This window comes from Telopea speciosissima, chromosome 3 (assembly GCF_018873765.1).
Source record: "Telopea speciosissima isolate NSW1024214 ecotype Mountain lineage chromosome 3, Tspe_v1, whole genome shotgun sequence".
Lineage (NCBI taxonomy): Eukaryota > Viridiplantae > Streptophyta > Magnoliopsida > Proteales > Proteaceae > Telopea > Telopea speciosissima.
In genome coordinates, this window is record NC_057918.1 from 71,652,662 (window position 1) to 71,673,631 (window position 20,970).

Below are 20,970 nucleotides of genomic sequence, written 5' to 3' on the forward strand. Positions count from 1 at the left end.
AAGATTATTGCAGTTAGCAGGGTATGGATGGGTGTTTTTTGGGGAAAAAAATTTCTGCAAGAATTTTAAGTGAATAAACCATATGGGAGAATGAGGTTGGAAGAGAGGTCATAGCAGCACTGTTCGGTGGCTAAATCACAATCAGTAATCTCGAAATCTAATTAGCTAAGGTCCCACATTTCAATTCAAATGTCAAGATGCCCAGTTTCTTCTATTTTCATCCAGAATTCATGTTCTTTAACCCCTGTTTTTAGCTTTAGTGCATTTCTCTTCATCCTCAAGTCAATTCCTTTCTGCCTAAATAGTTCTTTCAAGACCTCTCCAAATTCCTGAAACAGAGTCTTAACAGGCGACTTTACGTTTTTCAACAATATTTCATGATAGAACACCAATCAAACCATTCAAATAGTCCTCCTCACAGTTCAGCCAGTCTTGGTATACTTGGGGATCAAATTTCCTGTTGTATTATTTCAACTCAAGCTTCACTTGTTGGGAGTCATCATTAAATCTATTAGTACTACCAGTAGTAAAAAAGCTACGAAGGGCATATTCCAATGGGGGTTGGGGAATTGGAGCTCTTTGTGGTCCTCTCATCACTCTAGGGGTAGGGTTGGTGGCGAAGTGAGCTGGTAGTCTCTCACCCACCCTCCATTCAATATTAATTTCAGCCCCATGCATGAGCTGACATACAATCCAAGGAAGAAGATCCAGTCCAGCCAAGACCTCAACTCGAGCCTAACCAGTCCCTAACTTTGGGACAGAATTGGACCAGCCAATTTGTCTTCATCAAGCCACTTCTCATCATCAGCAACTTGTAAGCTGCTTCTCATCAGCAAGTATCTACTACTATTTTGGTTAAGCCCTCACTATATATAGAGGTATTATTGTAAGTTTTTGGAAAAAATAAAATGAATGAAAAATGAAGCTTGCTTTTTGTAAACCATTGTCCTGAGAAAGGCTGAGAGATCAACTGAGAGAGTTGAGGGTGAGAGGCCCAGGGCTGAGATAGCCCCCCTCTTCCCATCCCCATTACCCTTCTATCCCTCCATCTTCTCTTCTATCTTCTGTTTTGATTGCTGATTTGTTCCCTTAATCTGAAATTTATTTATTGAGATCAAGATCCTGCCTGGGGTTAGATCATTCGTGATTTAACCTTACATTAAATTGGTATCAGAGCTATGGGAGAACCAAGATCCAATCAGCAGACAGATAATGCTAGTCAGGAGCAACTCATCCTAGCAGTCCAGCAACTGTCCTATAAGCTTGCTGCTATGGACCGAAAGATTAAAGAGATGAGGGAATCACAAGCCTCGATAGATCCACCTCCTTTCATTTTCAAGACCCGAGTTCGTCTACCCAATGGGAGCACAGCCATATTAGGTGTTAATAAGAGGCGACGTGACAACATTATTTCACAATCTGTGGTGGATATGTTGTCTCAGACAGGAGAGATTTGCATCATGCCTACAGGTCAAGTCTTTGTTGAATTTGAGTGTTCCTCATACTATGACTGTGCTTGGTGTCAGCCGGTACCATCTCCAAAGAGATTTATTATACAACCAAAGGTGACAACATCGACAGTACAGCCACAGGGAACGCCGAACATATCAACTCAAATGAAAGTGGCAGCAACTGTGATTGAAGTTTCACCAACGACTGATGCACCAACAAAAGATTCTACTAAGACAATCTGTGTTGAAGAAATTGAAGAACATATAGCTAACAAAATTCAAGTAGACCAAGCTGCACCAGTGGTTGAGATCGTGGTTGTGAAGCTCAGCCATCAAATTGATGTGGAGGTCAAGAACACAATGGTAGAAAACGAACCAGAAGACGACCCCGTGGACACATCTAAAGACGTTAAAGTGGCACACATGGAGTTTGTCATCCCCTTGAAGTACCTTGAAGAGCGATGTCCTTGCCTCAATGACTACATTCGTACATCCAAGGAATCACCCGAATTTTTCTACAGATTGAAGATGGATGTGCACCATACTAAAATCACCCTAACATTCTATTTTTTCTAAGGGGAGAGTTGAGGTAGATTCCAGCCCCATGCATGAGCTGACATACAATCCAAGGAAGAAGATCCAATCCAGCCAAGACCAGTCAACTCGAGCCTAACCAGTCCTTAACTTTGGGACATAATTGGACCAGCCAATTTGTCTTCATCAAGCCATTTCTCATCGCCTTCTCTCGGTAGCTTGCAAGCACTTTTTCATCGACAACTTGTAAGTAGCTTTTCATCGGCAACTTGTAAGCGCTTCTCATCAGTAGCTTGTAAGAAGCTTCTCATCAGCATCTTAAAAGCAGCTTCTCATCAGCAGCAGCTTGTAAGAAGCTTCTCATCACATCTTAAAGATCTTCTCATCAAAGATTGTAAGATGCTTCTCGAGCAAGTATCTACTACTATTTTGGTTAAGCTCTCACTATATATAGAGGTATTATTGTAAGTTTTTGGAAAGAATAGAATGAATGAAAAATAAAGTTTGCTTTTTGCAAACCATTGTCCTGAGAAAGGCTGAGAGAGAGTTGAGGGTGAGAGGCTCACGGGCTCACGGCTGAGATAGCCCTCCCTATCCCCATTACCCTTCTATTCCTCCATCTTCTCTTATATCTGTTTGAATTAAAACAAAAAAAAATACCGTAAGCGTACGGCTCAATCGTAGCTACGGGTCGAACACAAGGAGATAAGCCACTCTATCTTACTCATTTAAAGTAACGCAAAGTGAACCAAATGATAGATTAAGCTAAACTACGGTCCTAACATATGCATCTACCGAAATTGACGTCCAAAACATTCATCTAGATACGGAAAATATTGAATTATAAATAGAATGAACCTAAAAACTAAGGATCTAATTGGCCTAGGATAAAACCCAAAGTTGAGAATGAAAAACAATTTAAAATGCTAAAATAAAATAAAATAAAAAGAAGAGAAGAAGACAATTACCTTGGGGGAGAGGTTGCACTCCCCACACGATCTTGCAAATTAGAGAAGCTTGAGTGATGAAGATGCTAATTAATTAATTAATTACAAATCCATATAGGCTATCCTAGTTACTTACATCACCATTAAAACTAACCTAAGAAGAACAAGTAAAGAAGATGAAATAAAACTTGCATTAAACTTGAAAGCTATTACAATGAAGAACAAAAATTAAAAGACTAAAAGATGAGCTCAACACAAGAGCAAGGGGGAGGGAAAAGAAAGAGCCTAAGAGAATTCGTGGGAGAGTGAGAGAGACTAAAAAATAAAAATTAAAAGCTAACCCTCCCTCCACGTTTTTACAAAAGGGTATATAAAGGTGTGTAAGAGGATTTAGGGTTTACACAAAGCATAGGAGAAATGGAGGGCTAAGATTAAATCAAGGGGAGGAAGGTGAGCACGGTTAGAGAGTGGAATTGTGAGAGAGAGAGAGAGAGAGTCCGTGAGAATTGAGAGAGTGAAAGAAGTTAGGAAAGAGGGAGAGAAAGTAGGAGAGCATGTGAAAGGGATTAGAAGGGAGTTGGGATTTGAGAGGATTGTGTGGGGTTTGGAGAGAGAGAAGAGAGATAGAACCCGAGAGGAATTGGGAATTAGAGGGATATGAGAGAGAGAAACGTGTGAAAGAGTGAAATCAGATTTTAGGGATGGGGAGAGAGGGATCACGTGGAAAGATTTGGGAAAAACAAAATAAAAAAAATAAAATAGAAAAGTGAATTGGAAAGTGGATGAAATCCTCTTTTTGAAAATATCTCTCTATCTTGGCCCCGGATGGACCCAATCCGAGAATTAAAGTTGCTCCAATTAATGTTCTGGACGCTATGAGCCCAATATCGGATATCTTCTGAAAATTTCCCAATTTTTTGAAATTACAGTTATGCCCTTAGATCTTCAGTGAAACTTCTTCACATCTCGCCCTTGATCACATGTGAATTGATCCATGGGTAGACTGGTGCCTAGATTGCATCAAATCCTTCCTTGGTTCTGGGCTCGGGCTTGCACTTCAACTCATTTTCTGGTCCATTATTCTTTTCTGGCCCAACAAGAATAATCGCTTGCATGATGGCCTAAACGAATGCGTACTTGACATGCAAGTGGTCCACCTTGCTCAGAATTTCGTCCTCTTCGCAACCATAAAAAGAAATTGGACCACTTTACGTGTAACTTGGGAGATATGGCGTCCGATAGTCCAACATAGCATAAAATGACCTAAAACCTGAAAAATACCTGAGTAGCTGTGTTCAATGTGGTAAAATGCATACTTTATGCCCTAAGATTTCACACATAAATGTGCTCATCAGATTCCCCCACACTTGAACTTTGCTTGTCCTCAAGTAAACAAAACAAAAAAGTAAAACAAAGAATCCTAACTCACTTTCGTAGGAATCACGGTTGCACTTAGCACGTGCAACAAGCCTTTAAACCCCTATGTTACCCCTAGTGGACGAGTTTTGTTTCGTGGATGTTTGCAGTAAATGTACACCCAAAATTCAATAAGTCAAAAAAAATGTTGCAAATTCTAATTATGGTGTAAGTAGGACAGTGCACACAATCTCTAAAAATGCTCAACTAAAGATCAAGGAGCCAAAGATTCCCCCATACTTGAATTTTATTACCCCACATCAATTCAAGCAACAAGCATGTATCAAGATTAAGGGATCTCCTCATATCTTCTGAACACTACTCACCTTCAGGTAAACCACTCATAGCATCGATAGAACCAAAGACTTAGGCTTTGAGCATTTTTTACCATACTTTCCTTTCAGGCATTTAAGGCAATAACTTTTCTTTCTCTTCAAACAGTGAACTCTATTTCTACTCCACTACTGTTCCCTGAATGACAATGGTGGAGCATACACCAGACACCCAAGTACTTGTTAGCTTCAGTTTTTTGTATATATCTATAAAGACATTGAGACATTGAGACATTGATGCTAGAGTTTTTTTTTTTTTGAGTTTCCTTCCAAAGAATTTCGAACAAGTCACCCCGCTTCCTGAGGCACCAGTGCCCTGTCTAGTTCCAACGAATTCCACTTTCCTTTCTTGTTTCTTTTTTTTCTTCTCTTTTTTTTTTTTTTTCTATTCACTTTCATGCCTTGCCATAAACAAATTGGTCTCAGCTTCTAGCCAAAAGATCAAAGGATCCATAAAACACATAAAGGAATCTAGCCATCAAATGAAATGGTGCTCATATTTTCTAACTCAGTCCCCATCACCGGATACGTACTAATTACCGTCCTCGAAAAGGGATATTTTTTATTATTTCGCATGCTAGGGCACCTAATTCCCTCTTTCTCTCACTTCGCAATCAAAGAAACGTATACACAAAACCAAAACTACCACCACAATCAAAATTCACCAAATAAGTTCACACACCCCTACACACTTAGATCATACAATGTCCTCAATGCATGCAAAAAATAAAGAATAAGGACAAGGGAGGGGCTGAGGGGGCTTACCAGATATAATCAACAAAGAGGATCATGAAGAGTTATGAGCTCTACAAAAGGTACTAGGAGTATCAACAGAAATCTCAATCCATGGCCGGTAAATGTAAAAAGAGCTCCAGAACCAGAAAATACTCGACCATGAATTTTAGTAAAGCGAGAAATAACATGGAAGTTAAGCACAAATTATAAATACCCAATAGGAAAATCTGTCCACATGGGACAGTGGAAAATGAAGGCAGTGAAAAATAGTCCATGTAGACAAATCCTCCCATTCCCTCCCATGGTCAATGCAGAATGCATGTCATTATCACAAAAACCAACCAAGAATGGATCGCAGTAAGCATCAAAAGGATCATGAATATCAATAACCTCACCAAGATAATCATAAAAAATGGGAGGTTTACTCAAATCAATCTTAGCAATAAAACTATCCGCCATTTGCATAACTTGGTTTGCCAAATAAGGATCACAATAATATGCTTGAAAAGCATCATGACTAACATTGTCCTCCTCAATAAAATCATCAAACCTTGGAGGTTTGGACAAATCAACATGTGGGACAAAACTATCCTCAGTATGACAATCAAACACATGAGATGGATCTAGATGGTCTATGCTATCATGAAAATCTGATTCAAAATCAATAGAAACGTTAGGCTTAATAAAATCAGAAATATCGTGCAACATATGAACTTCCTCAGTAATGTGGGGCTGTTTTCCTAATCGAAAGACATGAAGCTCATGAGAAGAACTACCAAAAGAAAGCTTCATGAGACCACTCCTGCAATTAATCAGAGCATTACTAGTAGCAAGAAATGGTCTACCCAGGATGATAGAGATTTGATCTCTAATAAAAGCAACAGGTTGGGTGTCTAGAACAATGAAATCCACAGGATACAAAAATTCACCCACCTTAACTAGAACATCCTCTACCATGCCCTTAGGAGTCTTAATCGATCCGTCACCAATCAAGTGTAACAATGGTTGGTTTAAGGTCTCCTAGCCCTAATCGTTGGTACACTGAATAAGGTAATAAATTCACACTTGCTCCTAAATCAAGGAGAGCATGGTCAATCTTAGTGTTACCAATAAAACAAGAGATAGTGGGGCATCCAAGGTCTTTATACTTAGCGGCAAAAGAATGTTGAGACAATACAGAACTAACAGTGGCAGCTAAGAATGCTTTCTTAGGAACATTGGTTTTCTTCTTTTGAGTACATAAATCTTTAAGAACTTTGGCACAAGCAGGCACTTGAGAAATGGCATCAAGCAAAGGAATATTCACATGCACATGACTAAACACCTAGAATCTTATCCACATCAGCGGTTTTCCTACTGGCTTTGAGTCTATTGGGGAAGGGGGCTTTAGGAACATAGACTCTCTCAGGTTGCACATCCGACTTCTCTTTACTAACATCTTCAGGTTCATCAGACGAACCTGGAACAGGAGGCACTACAACGGCCTTATCAGTAGGAGGAGAGTCAACGGGAATGTCAGATGGTAAAGACTGAGGGGTACTAACCTGTTGATACTCTCGACCACTCCGTAAGGCATATACCACATTAATCTGGCTGGGGGGCCCTGGATGTTGTTGACCCTGTGCAACATAAAGCTGAGGAGCATGGGTTCCTTACTGAGATAGAGCCTGATGTCCAGGATTCGGCCCAGGTTGGCTAGGCAATTTCCCTTTTTCTCTCTTATGCATGATTGTAACAAGTTGGGTGAGTTGCTTTTCCATATTATTATGACATTGTCATGAGAAGGGCCATGTTTTTCTCCAGCTCACTTATTCTTGCTGCCTCTCCTGTATTGGTAAACCCAGGGGGTTGCTGATAAGGTGCAAGGAGAGGTGGCCTAGCAGAATTCATTGGAGGTCCTAAATAAGGATGAGGGGGAAGGGGATGAGGAGACATACTTGGGTTTTGTGATGCAAAATTAGGCCTTTGGAGACCAAGCTGGCCTTGATGGTGAAAGTTAGATGGGCCTGCTTGGTACCCTTGATTCCAGGAGAAATTAGAGTGATTTCTCCATCCTGGATTATAAGTGTTACTATATGGATTATTTTGGTAAAGAGCACTTACATTCTCAGTGTTGGAATTACCCGCAAAGGTGTTGGGGCATTCCTCCATAAGATGATCAGGTGTATGGCACCAACTGCACATGGAGACATGGTTGACTTGGTTAACTGGGACAGGCTCCTTAGGGACTATGGATTCCAACCTTTTGATGAGGTTATCAAGTTTGGCTTCTTTGACTGGTACACCCTCAATGAAGTAACCCTTAGTGGTCCTTTCACACCCTTAGGTGGATTCTCATTCCCTAGTCTTATCAGCCAATTTGGTCAAAAATGTCCAAGCCTCATTCTCATCAGTAAAAGAGGTAAATCCGATAGGACACATAAGACTCTAAAAGTTGCTTGGTCTGAAAGTCAATGCCCTCATAAATGATTTGGCAAATTTGCCACAAGTCAATATCGTGGTGAGGGTATTCTAACAAGAGATCCTTGAACCTTTCCATGGATCTAGAGAAGGACTCATGTGGTTTATGTCTAAATTGAAGAATGTCACTCTTGAGTTTATTGGTTTTGTGAAGAGGGAAAAACTTTATCAAGAAGACAATTGTATACTGATCCCATGTAGTAATGGAACTAGTTGGCAGTTCATAAAGCCACTTCTTAGCATGGTCCTTCAGAGCAAAGGTTATGGACCGAAGTCTAACTGTATCATCAGACAAATTTTGGACTTTAATCAGAACACAAACCTCCTCAAATTCCCTAAGGAAGAGATAGGCATCTTCATTGGCCATCCCATGGAAATGGGGTAACATACTAATGAAGTTGGTCTTGAGTTCATAATTATTTCCTGTAGCAACTGGTAGACTGATGCAGGAAGGTTGTGCAGCCCTAGTAGGGTAGAACCTATCCTTAAGAGTCCTAGGCTGAGGTTGGTCAACCATGGTCAAAGGTGGTGGAGGTGATATTTTAACAAGTCGGTTGGTTGAGTCACGGGTCCACACTTTAGCCACCTAAACCGATTTAGAAGTCTCCTTTTTTTTTAATTATAAAGAAAAATAAAAAGACTAGAAAAAACACTAAAAACACGAGGGAGCTCAAGATAGTTGGTGCAACTGCCCCTCAAAGGTTGAAACAATGATTCCAAAGCTGTAAGGTTGCCATATAGGTTGACAGCAAGGGAATCCGTATAGTCTTTACTAGCCACCTAAATGCGACTCCAAGTGGATTATGATGTAGAATAGAGGACTACTATACGTTTTTGTTTCCAAACAAAGGCACTTGCTTTCCTGTTATCAAAGTTGGTCACCTCCACAAATAGGTCACATGCCAATCCAAACCACCCAAACGAATCAAGGAGCAGCGTCATAGGTGATGAAATCCCATGAGGTACACCAAGATTGGCTGGGTTTGGGCATATAAAAAATTTTGGATTGAGTGCACATCCTTTGAAACAGAAGAGAAACAAGATGGGGTTTTCTTTTTTCTTTTTTTTTTTAAAAACAAAACAAAAGAAAATAAAATCATTTCCATTTACTCAAGATGGAAAAATAAAATGGACAATTATCTCCCCGGCAACGGCGCCAAAAACTTGTTTAAGTTTAAAATAATACCGCAAGCGTACAGGTCAATCGTAGCTACGGGTCGAACACAAGGAGATAAGCCACTCTATCTTACTCATTTAAAGTACCGCAAAGTGAACCAGATGATAGATTAAGCTAAACTACGGTCCTAACACATGCATCTACCGAAATTGACGTCCTAAACATTCATCTAGATACGGAAAATATTGAATTATAAATAGAATGAACCTAAAAAGTAAGGACCTAATTTTCCTAGGATGAAACCCAAAGTTGAGAATGAGAAACAATTTAAAATGCTAAAATGAAATAAAATAAAATAAAAAGAGAAGAAGACAATTACCTTGGGGGAGAGGTTGCACTCCCCAAACGATCTTGCAAATTAGAGAAGCTTGAGTGATGAAGATGCTAATTAATTAATTAATTACAAATCCATATAGGCTATCCTAATTAATTACATCACCATTAAAACTAACCTAAGAAGAACAAGTAAAGAAGTTGAAATAAAACTTGCATTAAACTTGAAAGCTATTACAATGAAGAACAAAAATTAAAAGACTAAAAGATAAGCTCAACACATGAGCAAGGGGGAGGGAAAAGAAAAAGCCTAAGAGAATTCGTGGGAGAGTGAGAGAGAGACTAAAAAATAAAAATTGAAAGCTAAACCTCCCTCCACGTTTTTACAAAAGGGTATATAAAGGTGTGCAAGAAGATTTAGGGTTTACACAAAGTATAGGTGAAATGGAGGGCTAGGATTAGATCAAGGGGAGGAAGGTAAGCACGGTTAGAGAGTGGAATTGTGAGAGAGAGAGAGAGAGAGTCCGTGAGAATTGAGAAAGAGTGAAAGAAGTTAGGAAAGAGGGAGAGAAAGTAGGAGAGCATGTGAAAGGGATTAGAAGGGAGTTGGGATTTGAGAGGATCATGTGGGGTTTGGAGAGAGAGAAGAGAGATAGAACCGAAGAGGAATTGGGAATTAGAGAGATATGAGAGAGAGAAACGTGTGAAAAAGTGAAATCAGATTTTAGGGATGGGGAGAGAGGGACCACGTGGAAAGATTTGGGAAAAACAAAATAGAAAAGCGAATTGGAAAGTGGATGAAATCCTCTTTTTGAAAATATCTCTCCATCCTGGCCCCGGATGGACCCAATCCGAGAATTAAAGTTGCTCCAATTAATGTTCTGGACGATATGAGCCTAATATCGGATATCTTATGAAAATTTTCTAATTTTTTGAAATTACAGTTATGCCCTTGGATCTTCAATGAAACTTCTTTCCATCTCGTCCTTGATCACATGTGAATTGATCCATGGGTAGACTGGTCCCTAGATTGGATCAAATCCTTCCTTGGTTCTGGGCTCGAGCTTACACTTCAACTCATTTGTACTTGACATGCAAGGGGTCCACCTTGCTTAGAATTCCGTCCTCTTTGCAACCATGAAAAGAAATTGGACCACTTTACGTATAACTTCGGACATATGACACCCGATAATTCAACATAGCATAAAATGACCTAAAACCTGAAAAACATAGAAAAATACCTGAGTACCTTTGTTCAATGTGGTAAAATGCATGCTTTATGCCCAACAATTTCACACATAAATGTGCTCATCAGATTCCCCCACACTTAAACTTTGCTTGTCCTTAAGTAAACAAAACAAAAAAGTAAAACAAAGAATCTTAACTCACTTACGTAGGAATCACTTGTTATACTTTCTCCTTACGTGAGAAAGGTAAAACAGAGTGGCTACGTCTCCCTGTGTTCGACCCATACTCGTACGACCCGTACGCTTGCGGAATTTTTTTTTAACTCAAACAAGTTTTTGAACCACCTGAAGGTGAGTAGTATTTCGGAAGATATGAGGAGATCCCTTAATCTTTATACATGCTTGTTGCTTAAATTAATGTGGGGTAATAAAATTCAAGTGTGGGGGAATCTTTGGCTCCTTGATCTTTAGTTGAGCATTTTTAGAGATTGCGTGCACTGTCCTACTTACGCCATAATTAGAATTTGCAACATTTTTTTTGACTAATTGAATTTTGGGTGTACATTCACTGCAAATACCCACGAGACAAAACTCGTCCACTAGGGGTAACCTAGGGGTTTAAAGGCTTGTTACACGTGCTAAGTGCAACCGTGATTCCTACAAAAGTGAGTTAGGATTCTTTGTTTTACTTTTTTGTTTTGTTTACTTGAGGACAAGTAAAGTTCAAGTGTGAGGAATCTGATGAACACATTTATGTGTGAAATCTTAGGGCATAAAGCATGCATTTTACCACATTGAATAGAGCTACTCGGGTATTTTTCTGTGTTTTTTAGGTTTTAGGTCATTTTATGCTATGGACTATCGGGTGCCATAGCTCCCAAGTTACACGTAAAGTGGTCCAATTTTTTTTCATGGTTGCGAAGAGGACGGAATTCTAAGCAACGTGGACCACTTGCATGTCAAGTACGCATTCGTTTAGGCCATCATACAAGCGATTATTCTTTTTGGGCCAGAAAATGAGTTGAAGTGCAAGCTCGACCCCAGAACCAAGGAAGGATTTGATGCAATCTAGGCACCAGTCTACCCATGGATCAATTCACATGTGATCAAGGGCGAGATGGGAAGAAGTTTCACTGAAGATCCAAGGGCATAACTGTAATTTCAGAAAATTGGGAAATTTTCAGAAAGATATCCGATATTGGGCTCATATCGTCTAGAACATTAATTGGAGCAACTTTAATTCTCGGATTGGGTCCATCCGGGGCCAGGATGGAGAGATATTTTCAAAAAGAGGATTTCATCCACTTTCCAATTCACTTTTCTATTTTATTTTTTTTATTTTGTTTTTCCTAAATCTTTCCAAGTGATCCCTCTCCCCATCCCTAAAATCTTATTTCACTCTCACGTTTCTCTCTCATATCCCTCTAATTCCCAATTCCTCTCGGGCTCTATCTCTCTTCTCTCTCCAAACCCCACACGATCTTCTCAAATCCCAACTCCCTTCTAATCCCTTTCACATACTCTCCTACTTTCTCTCCCTCTTTCCTATCTTCTTTCACTCTCTCAATTCTCACGGACTCTCTCTCTCTCACACACAATTCCACTCTCTAACCATGCTCACCTTCCTCCCCTTGATCTAATCTTAGCCCTCCATCTCACCTATACTTTGTGTAAACCCTAAATCCTCTTGCACACTTCATATACCCTTTTGTAAAAACGTGGAGGGAAGCTTAGCTTTCAATTTTTATTTTTTAGTCTCTCTCTGACTCTCCCACGAATTCTCTTAGGCTCTTTCTTTTCCCTACCCCCTTGCTCATGTGTTGAGCTCATCTTTTAGTCTTTTAATTTTTGTTCTTCATTGTAATAGCTTTCAAGTTTAATGCAAGTTTTATTTCATCTTCTTTACTTGTTCTTCTTAGGTTAGTTTAATAGTGATGTAATTAACTAGGATAGCCTATATGGATTTGTAATTAATTAATTAATTAGCATCATCATCACTCAAGCTTCTCTAACTTGCAAGATCATGTGGGGAGTGCAACCTCTCCCCCAAGGTAATTGTCTTCTTCTCTTCTTTTTATTTTATTTCATTTTAGCATTTTAAATTGTTTCTCATTCTTAACTTTGGGTTTTATCCTAGGAAAAATAGGTCCTTAGTTTTTAGGTTCATTCTATTTATAATTCAATATTTCCCGTATCTAAATGAATGTTTAGGACGTCAATTTCGGTAGATGCATGTGTTAGGACTGTAGTTTAGCTTAATCTATCATCTGATTCACTTTGCGTTACTTTAAATGAGTAAGATAGAGTGGCGTATCTCCTTGTGTTCAACCCGTAGCTACGATTGACCCGTATGCTTGCGGTATTATTTTAAACTCAAACACTACCTTTTGTTTTGATTGCTGATTTGTTCCCTTAATCTGAAATTTATTTATTGAGATCAAGATCCTGCCTGGGGTTAGATCATTCATGATTTAACCTTACATTAGTGTGTGTGTGTGTGTGTGAGAGAGAGAGAGAGAAAGAGTATCAACATGCTGTCGTAGGGCAGTTACCTCTTCAGATATCGCCTACATGTTGTGGGACATTTGTTGAATGATCTCAAACAGTTGTGCAAGAGATTCAGGTGGTTGTTCAAGAGTCCTAGAGCCACAACTAGCCATGGCTTTGATACCAAAAATGAAGGGGTTCTAATCACCTAGTAGTAGGGATAAGAGTCCCATAGGAAGAACCAAAATCGCAAAGTTAGGACGAGCCAGGTTTAGAGAGAAAATTCAACATTAACAATCTGCTGGAAAGTGGGTTCGATGCTGGGCTGAAAGCCTGAAACTAAACAATAACTAAACTCAAGAAAATATACAACAACAAACTCAACCTTATCCCAACTTAATGGGGTCGGCTACATGGATCCAAACAAAACAAAGTAGGGAAAACAGAGTTCGAACCTAGAAGGGGAAGAAAAAATGGAAAAGAAGGATTGGGAAAGAGGAGAGAAATGAAGAAAAGAGAAAGACAAATGAAAGATAGGATACAAATAGAAAGATGAAAGAAAGTGAGGAAAGAGGTACAGCCCAGCACGTCAGGAGATTCTCAGCTACATGGGGTCTGCGACATGGATCCTTGTCCTCCAATAGGCTCTGTCCGAGGTCATACTTGGTACAAGACCTAAACTATGCATGTCCTTTCTTACCACTTCTCCTATGGTCATGTTAGGACTGCCCCTAGCTCTTTTAGCTCTTTCAATCGGAATCATATCACTCCTCCTTACTGGGGCGTCCCTAGGCCTCCGTTGAATATCACTATACCACCTTAAACGACTCTCTCAGAGCTTGTCACTGATCGGGGTAACTCCCAAGTCCACTCTTATATGTTCATTTCGTACTTTATCCTTCCTTTTTTTTCCACACATCCATCTTAACATCCACATCTCTGCTACACAAAGCTTATCAATATGACACTTCTTCACATCCCAACATTCTACCCCATACATCATGGTCGGTCGAACAACAGTCCTACAGAACTTTCCTTTAAGCTTTAAAGGAATGCGTCGGTCACACAGTACTCCGGACGCACCTCTCCACTTCATCCATCCCACTTTAATTCTCTGTGAAACATCATCCTCTATGGCACCTTCTTTATTTATGAAAAACCCCAAATATCTAAAATAGTCACTTTGTGGTATCTCTCTTTCCTCAATTCATACCATATCAGTATCCATCGAAGTGTGATTAAAATTACACATCATATACTCCGTCTTTGTTCTACTAATCTTAAAGCCTCTTGTTTCCAAGGTTGACTTCCAAAGTTCTAACTAGAGTTAATCCCTTCTTTTGTCTCATCCACCAAAACGATATCATCGGTGAAGAGCATACACCATGGGACCTTGTTTTGAATGCTCTTGGTTACATCGTCCATGATAAACGCAAAAAGGTAAGGACTTACGGCTGAACCCTGATGTAATCCAATCGTGATTGGGAATTCCTTGCCCTAACCTCCCACAGATCTCACACTAGTCACCACACCCTCATACATATCCTTAATGACATCCACATATTTACTTGACACCCCCCTCCCTCTTCACTAGAACATATTGGATTAGATCTGTAGGGACTCAAGAAAATATCAGAACTAGAATTGAAATAACAGACCAACTCCGAACAATAGAAACTTGATGAAACAACAGTAATAACTCTAAGGCCTCTTCAGATGGACAGATTAAACCTCAATGAAATCCTACGATCCCTTTTCCCCAATTCATTTTTTGCCAACGGTCTCAAAGTTCAAACCATTTGATCAAATTAAAAAGAGGCATGTCCCTTAAAGTAAACCAGCTTCACATATTTCACTAAAGAAATCCAAAACTTGTGAAACAGAATTGGAAAAAAAAATCCCATTGCACAAAGAAAATAGAAGTGAAATTCAAATATCTGCTTCAGACTAGGGCCACAAAAGAAAAACAAAGATAAAGAAGGGAAAAACGACTCTTCTCATTTATGGGTTACTCTTAGAGAGAGAGATGATTGAGGCTCTAACACAAAGCAGCAATTGACTGAGCCATAAGCAACTAGCATGGTCCATGTTCATGATTTTTTTTCTTCTCTCATACAGATTCTTTGCCTAAAAAATTTTGAAACAAACTTTGCACAGACAATTCTAGCCAAACTATGGCCATTACTTGCATCAGCTAATGTTCATGTTCATGATTTTTTTCTCTCAAGGATTCTTTGCCTAAAAATTCAAAACTACTTTGCGAAGACAATTTAGCCAAACCACGCCCATTTTGATCAGCTAATGTTCATGTGCTTCTTACTTTCTGGAAACATTAGATCAGTTTTGAATGCACTGACGACTTTAAGATGCATTCATGAGAGAGAGAGAGAGAAGGACTAGTATGACCTCCCATGTCTCTATCAGGCTGATTTTCTCCGTTCTTTTCTTCCTTGTGGATCATTTGAAATGCTATTCTAGGTTCCAAAGCACAATAGTTCAAAAAACTGAAGTTAATTGAGTTTTTACACACACAGTTTAAGAAGTAAGAACCAAAATATGCCTACCAATGAAAGGATAATTCAAGAGGAAATCCTTATTTACTAACAAAAAACAGGATGGGGAACATTTAAGTTTGTAAATTGATTAGAAGACGGTAATTTTGAAACCCCAATATAAGCTTGAATGACCATGTACCGCAAACCAAAGCCAGTGAACCAAATTAAATATATTAAGCTCCACCCAGTCCTGGTCCTACAAATCATAAACAAAGAAGGGATCAAAGAAGGATTGATCTGGGGAAACTGAAAATTGAACTACTAAGAAGCATTTACTCTTTTTTAATCCCTAGCAGTTGTGTGGAACTTCACATTGGTCCACATCAGGCAAAAAATTATCTTGAGCCTTTAGGGAAGTAAAGGAATGAAAGTAATAGAAGAAATACTGTAATTGGAGAGAATTTCTGACTCCATCAAGTGATGGAAATCCTACGGTGAGAAAATCTCACTATAAATCTTTTCAAGTGCATCTTTGTGATCGAGAGCATGATTTTTCTTGCTATTGTCGTGTCCTCCGATGGCCTTAAAATTGATCAAAAATTGGTTCACGCTATAGTCGTAACATTATCTTACTTATGATAAACTAGAAATACTAATTCCTGAATATTGGACTGCAATTTCATAATCAAACAGTAACTTACATCACCACTGTCTATTTTTCAACAGAGAAGCTGATGTTCGGATTGGTCTGTGGCAAAACTGATTGGTTTCCGAAAGGCAGAAGGAGTGGATAGCCTAGAAGTGCACCCATACTACTTTAAGGGTAAATATGAAGAGAAACACTAAAGACAACCATTTATCCCATTCCAGTCCAACTATCACACAAACAACACAACCAGATAGCACATAGGAAAGAAAGATAAAGCAATCAAATCTAATTTAAGAACAAAAATAGAGTCCAGAGAGAAAGAGAGAGATTATGATAGTAGGGAGTTTGCTCCAGCACGAGTGTGAAAAATAGAACGAGATGTGAGAGACACATACTTTAGCAACTGGTTGAAGAATCGGTTCAGTTTCCCTTTACTCTTCGACGTGAGCAGATCAGTGTTAGTGTTGCAGAATCGCCACTTCTTCGGTGTTTATCCTTGCAGGCGCAAGAGAGAAGACCTACAAGGGATTAGAATTAGGAAATGAGGGTTTGAATGGGGTATTACGGTATTACCTTTCCGGCGATCCGGAAGCTTAGGTAGTAAGTTCGGGAACGGCAATTGAACGGGAACGGATGACAATTAAACGGACTAGACGACAAAAATACTTTTCTAAAAACCGACGTATTAAAACGCATACGGCAATAATATGATACATGTTTAATACGTATTTAATACAATCACTCTATAAGAAAAAATACGGACATATATTCATTATGTAACAGACATTCACTATCAAATAAACAAAATAATAGCATTATAGACAATGATTTTATCAAAAAGAAACCTCACAACTAAAATAAACACTGAGAAATGATTAAAACTAATTAATGTAAAGAAATTTGTCGATGGCTTTGTTTTTTTTGGGAAAAAAGTAATTATTCAGGTTTTAAAACAGTTAATACAGCCAACGATACAACACAACACAGAACATTACAAGTACAATTCATAAGAGGCTCAAACCTATTGGGAACAATTCTTAGATGATCTCAGCATGCTCATTTTAGTAAAGCCCAATAAAGAACAATTTAGTAACAACTCAAATTAAGGAAAAATAAATGAAAAACAAAATCAAATAAGAAAACAAAGTGCTACCTTCCATCACACAAGTGGCGTTGTTCTCAGCATGCTGAGTACAAAACAAACCATAATAACCTAACTGAAAATCCTCACCAAACCCATCAAAAAACAGCGATAATCATTGCCGGAGACAAAGTAAGAACTGGGGGGGAGACAATATTTACATCCAAAAAAAAAAGCGATGAACTCACAGTATTTGTAATACCCATATCAAAAAATTGAACTAAAAGGAGACCATATAAGAAACGACTTACAATAGAGAAGAAGAAGAGGAACAGAGATCGAAAGAGACCTGCAATCGCCACTGCGATCGAACGGAGATGGAGAAGAAGAAGAGGAACAGAGATGGACAGTCTTCACTCTTCAGCAGAGCCGTCGGCCTTAAAGAAGGAGAAGAGAAGCAGAGCCGTTCCCGTCACCGTCGCCGTCGAGGATTTGAGCCTTATAGGAAGATTCGCCGGCGGCCGTTGAACGAAGATGGAGAAGATGAATGGGAATTGGGGGCAGCAGCGGCTAGGGTTCGAAGAAGAAGAGGATCTGAAGAGAATGGGGAACTGCGTGTATTGTTTCGCTGTCTGGGCATTGGGTGCACACTCCTCCACAGATGACTTTCTCCAACAAATTAATACAATTAAGATGCACAATTTTTGTTTAAAACAAATAATTTTTTTGTTGAATATTTAAAGAAAAACCATTATATCAATAAAAATATAAAGAAAAAAATGTAATACACAGTAGAACATATGGTTGAGGAAAACAAAGATCTGTAATCTCATTAAGATACTGGATTCTGGTCAATTTTATTGTTTGTAGACAATAGTTTCGATGGAAGTTAGTTGTAATTGAATCATGAGAAAGTTTTCACGTACCTCTCATGAGGTATCATGTAATTACAAAAACACTTGTCAATTTTGAAAAATTACACATGCCTCCTACTTTTGTAAAAGGTTAACAATGCTCCCATTCCATTAAATTGCGACTAACACCATTAGAATTAAAGGGTAAATTGATCAAATTGCCCTTGCGAGTTGGGTTTGAGAAAAGAAAAAAAAAAAACCAAACTCATCTTCCCTAAATTGTTTTAGGTTTTGAAAAAAGGGGAACGCATATTCTCTACTCTGTGATACCTGCAACTTGAGAGCCTTCCAATTTTCAAACCCTAAGTCTGAAGGATGCGATGAATAAGGATTTAGACAAACTTTGATTATTCTTGATCCCTTTCTACATATCTGTGTTCTGATAAGCAGGTGTCCCGCTTTGATGTTTGAAGGCTAATAGCGTATGTGTAACACTTCGTTGAGAATTGGGTTTCGTGCTTCTGTTTTTTTTTTTTTATCAACGGAAGGCAGCATAGCCACCCAAAAATTCATTAAGAAAAATCAGAAGACCTGTTGAAGAGAGCAGGAGATACAAGACATTGCGGTTGGGAAAGTCACCAGACCTTTGACAATTGAAACCTACAAGCACCCGTAGACAAAACATGGGTTTCCCTATTAAGGGAACGTGGGATACGGACCTAATATTCAAAAAATGACTACACAAGACCTAAATATCTTTAGCAACAACAGCAGAAGCCCAATCTAAAGTTCCAAAAGAGGAATTCAGAAAGTTTACAAGAACCAAAGAATCTGAAAAAAATTGCTAGATTTCTAAGATCCAAACTGCGAGCTAGAAGCAAAGCATCACAAACCACCTCAATCTCCATAACAAGCGTTGAACACCCTGAATCCGAATTGCACTTAGCAGCAATAAATATCTTCCTTCCTCCAATCACGAATAACAACCCCCTGCCACCAAGACCACTATCAAGAATCTAAGAGCCATCCACATGAATAAAGAAACAATTAGAACTCAGACTATAATCCATTGAAGGTATAACAAGAGGAGAAACAACTCTATTCTTTCCATATTACATCTCAATACTCGAGTGCCCCTCTAAAACAAAGTTATTAAAACTAAACATAACAGCAGATAGAGATGGATTAAAATGTTGAAAGACAACCATATTTAGGTGTTTCCAGATTTGCCATAGAAGGGAGACCCACTGGATAATTGCATCATCTGGATCATGGGACTGTCGGATTAGCTGCAAAAATTGAATAGCAAAAGCTTTAACAGAGCTACCTTGCACAACACTAAAATTCAGTTGAAATGGAGATGTTTGCCTACAAATATTAGCAAGTGGCAGGTGAATAGCGCATGTTCTGTAGGCCTCCTCAACCCCACACATAGGACAAAGGGGATCCGTGGCCATATTCTTGTGAAGCAGACTCCTTTTCACAGCCAAAGTGTTAGAACAAGCACGCCACAAGAAGTGACGGAGCTTAGGCAATAGAGGTAATGACCACAAGTTGGACCAGAATTTATCAAAAGAAGAACCAGAAGTGGAAGCAAAAGATCTAGCTAAAAAAATAAGCAAATTTAACTATGAAAATTCCATTGATTGTTAAAGTCCAAAACTAGGAATCATCCCTAGCAAAAACACTTAATGGAATCTTAATAATGTCATTCACTTCATGAGTAGTATAGTTACGCCTAAAGATTGCTTTATTCCACTGCCTCAAATCATGGCAGATCAAATTAGCCACCCATTTGACCTCCCCTAGCGGAGTACTAGCAATCTTACCACCAGGAATAGAAGGGAGCCATGCATCCTTAAAAATATCTATAGTATGACCAGAACCCACCCTGCTCCTAATGCCCTTAAGAAGAAGATCCCTACCCTTTAACAGGCTATGCCAAGCCCAAGAACTTCGCTGACTATGAGAACAATGTAACAGGTTGGACCGAGGAAAATATTTCTCTCTAAGAACATAGAAGAGACTATTAGAGCCAAGGAGGAAGAAATACGTTGTTACGGCTCAAAAGTTGTATCCTAAACTGGAAGACATCTCTCAAATGCGGACCACCTTTGATGTTCATGTCGCCTCTCTGGTTCAGATTAATGGGGAAATTGATTTTTATTCGGTTCTAGGAGTGATTCCACTTGCAGATGAGGATAATATTAGGAAACGATACAAAAAATTGGTGCTGATACTTCACCCAAACAAGAATAGAACCGTTGGAGCTGAAGGAGCATTCTTTTGTTTTTTATATAAAGCTGAAGGAACATTAAAGATGAGAATAGAACCCTTTTTCAAACCAGACAATTGAAAGAAGAGGAGAAGAAGAAATGCCAGGTAGGTGTTGATTTTGCAATTGCAATTAGGAATATTTTTGGCTTGTGCTTGCCCAATAAATTACAGATTGACCTTTTTTCCATTTTTCCCGATAGGATCAGAAGAAGCTACAAGATCTGCTCCTAACAGAGAAGGAGACCATGTAAGCCAAGCCCAAAAAGATGTAACAACTTTAGGAAACCAAACGGTTATTGTGCAAATGGAAATGGATCCATGACTCCCATGTCATACCGGAACTCAGTTGCTGGATGTGGAAGAAGAAGAGGGCAATAATGTCATTCTATCCTATTAAGGGTATATTGGTCATAAAATGACTTAAAAACATTTGCAACTAATGGATGGGTGCATTTGTTAACTTTTTACAAACGTAAGGGGTATGCATAATTTTTCAAAACTGACGAGTGTTTTTGTAATTAAGTGATACCTCCCTAGGTATGTGAAAATTTCCCTTGAATCATTAGCTTGAGAAACAGTCAACCATTTAGACACGGTTACGTATGTTGGTTGCTT

General features: G+C 38.9%; 1 long non-coding RNA gene across 1 annotated transcript; it reads left to right on the forward strand.

The window, feature by feature from the left end:
• Positions 1 to 21: 21 nt before the first annotated feature.
• Positions 22 to 20,710, forward strand: LOC122656903. Its single transcript, XR_006332188.1, has 3 exons — positions 22 to 33; positions 166 to 170; positions 20,608 to 20,710. It is a non-coding gene; the product is annotated as an uncharacterized LOC122656903 (long non-coding RNA).
• The last annotated feature ends 260 nt before the right edge of the window (positions 20,711 to 20,970 follow it).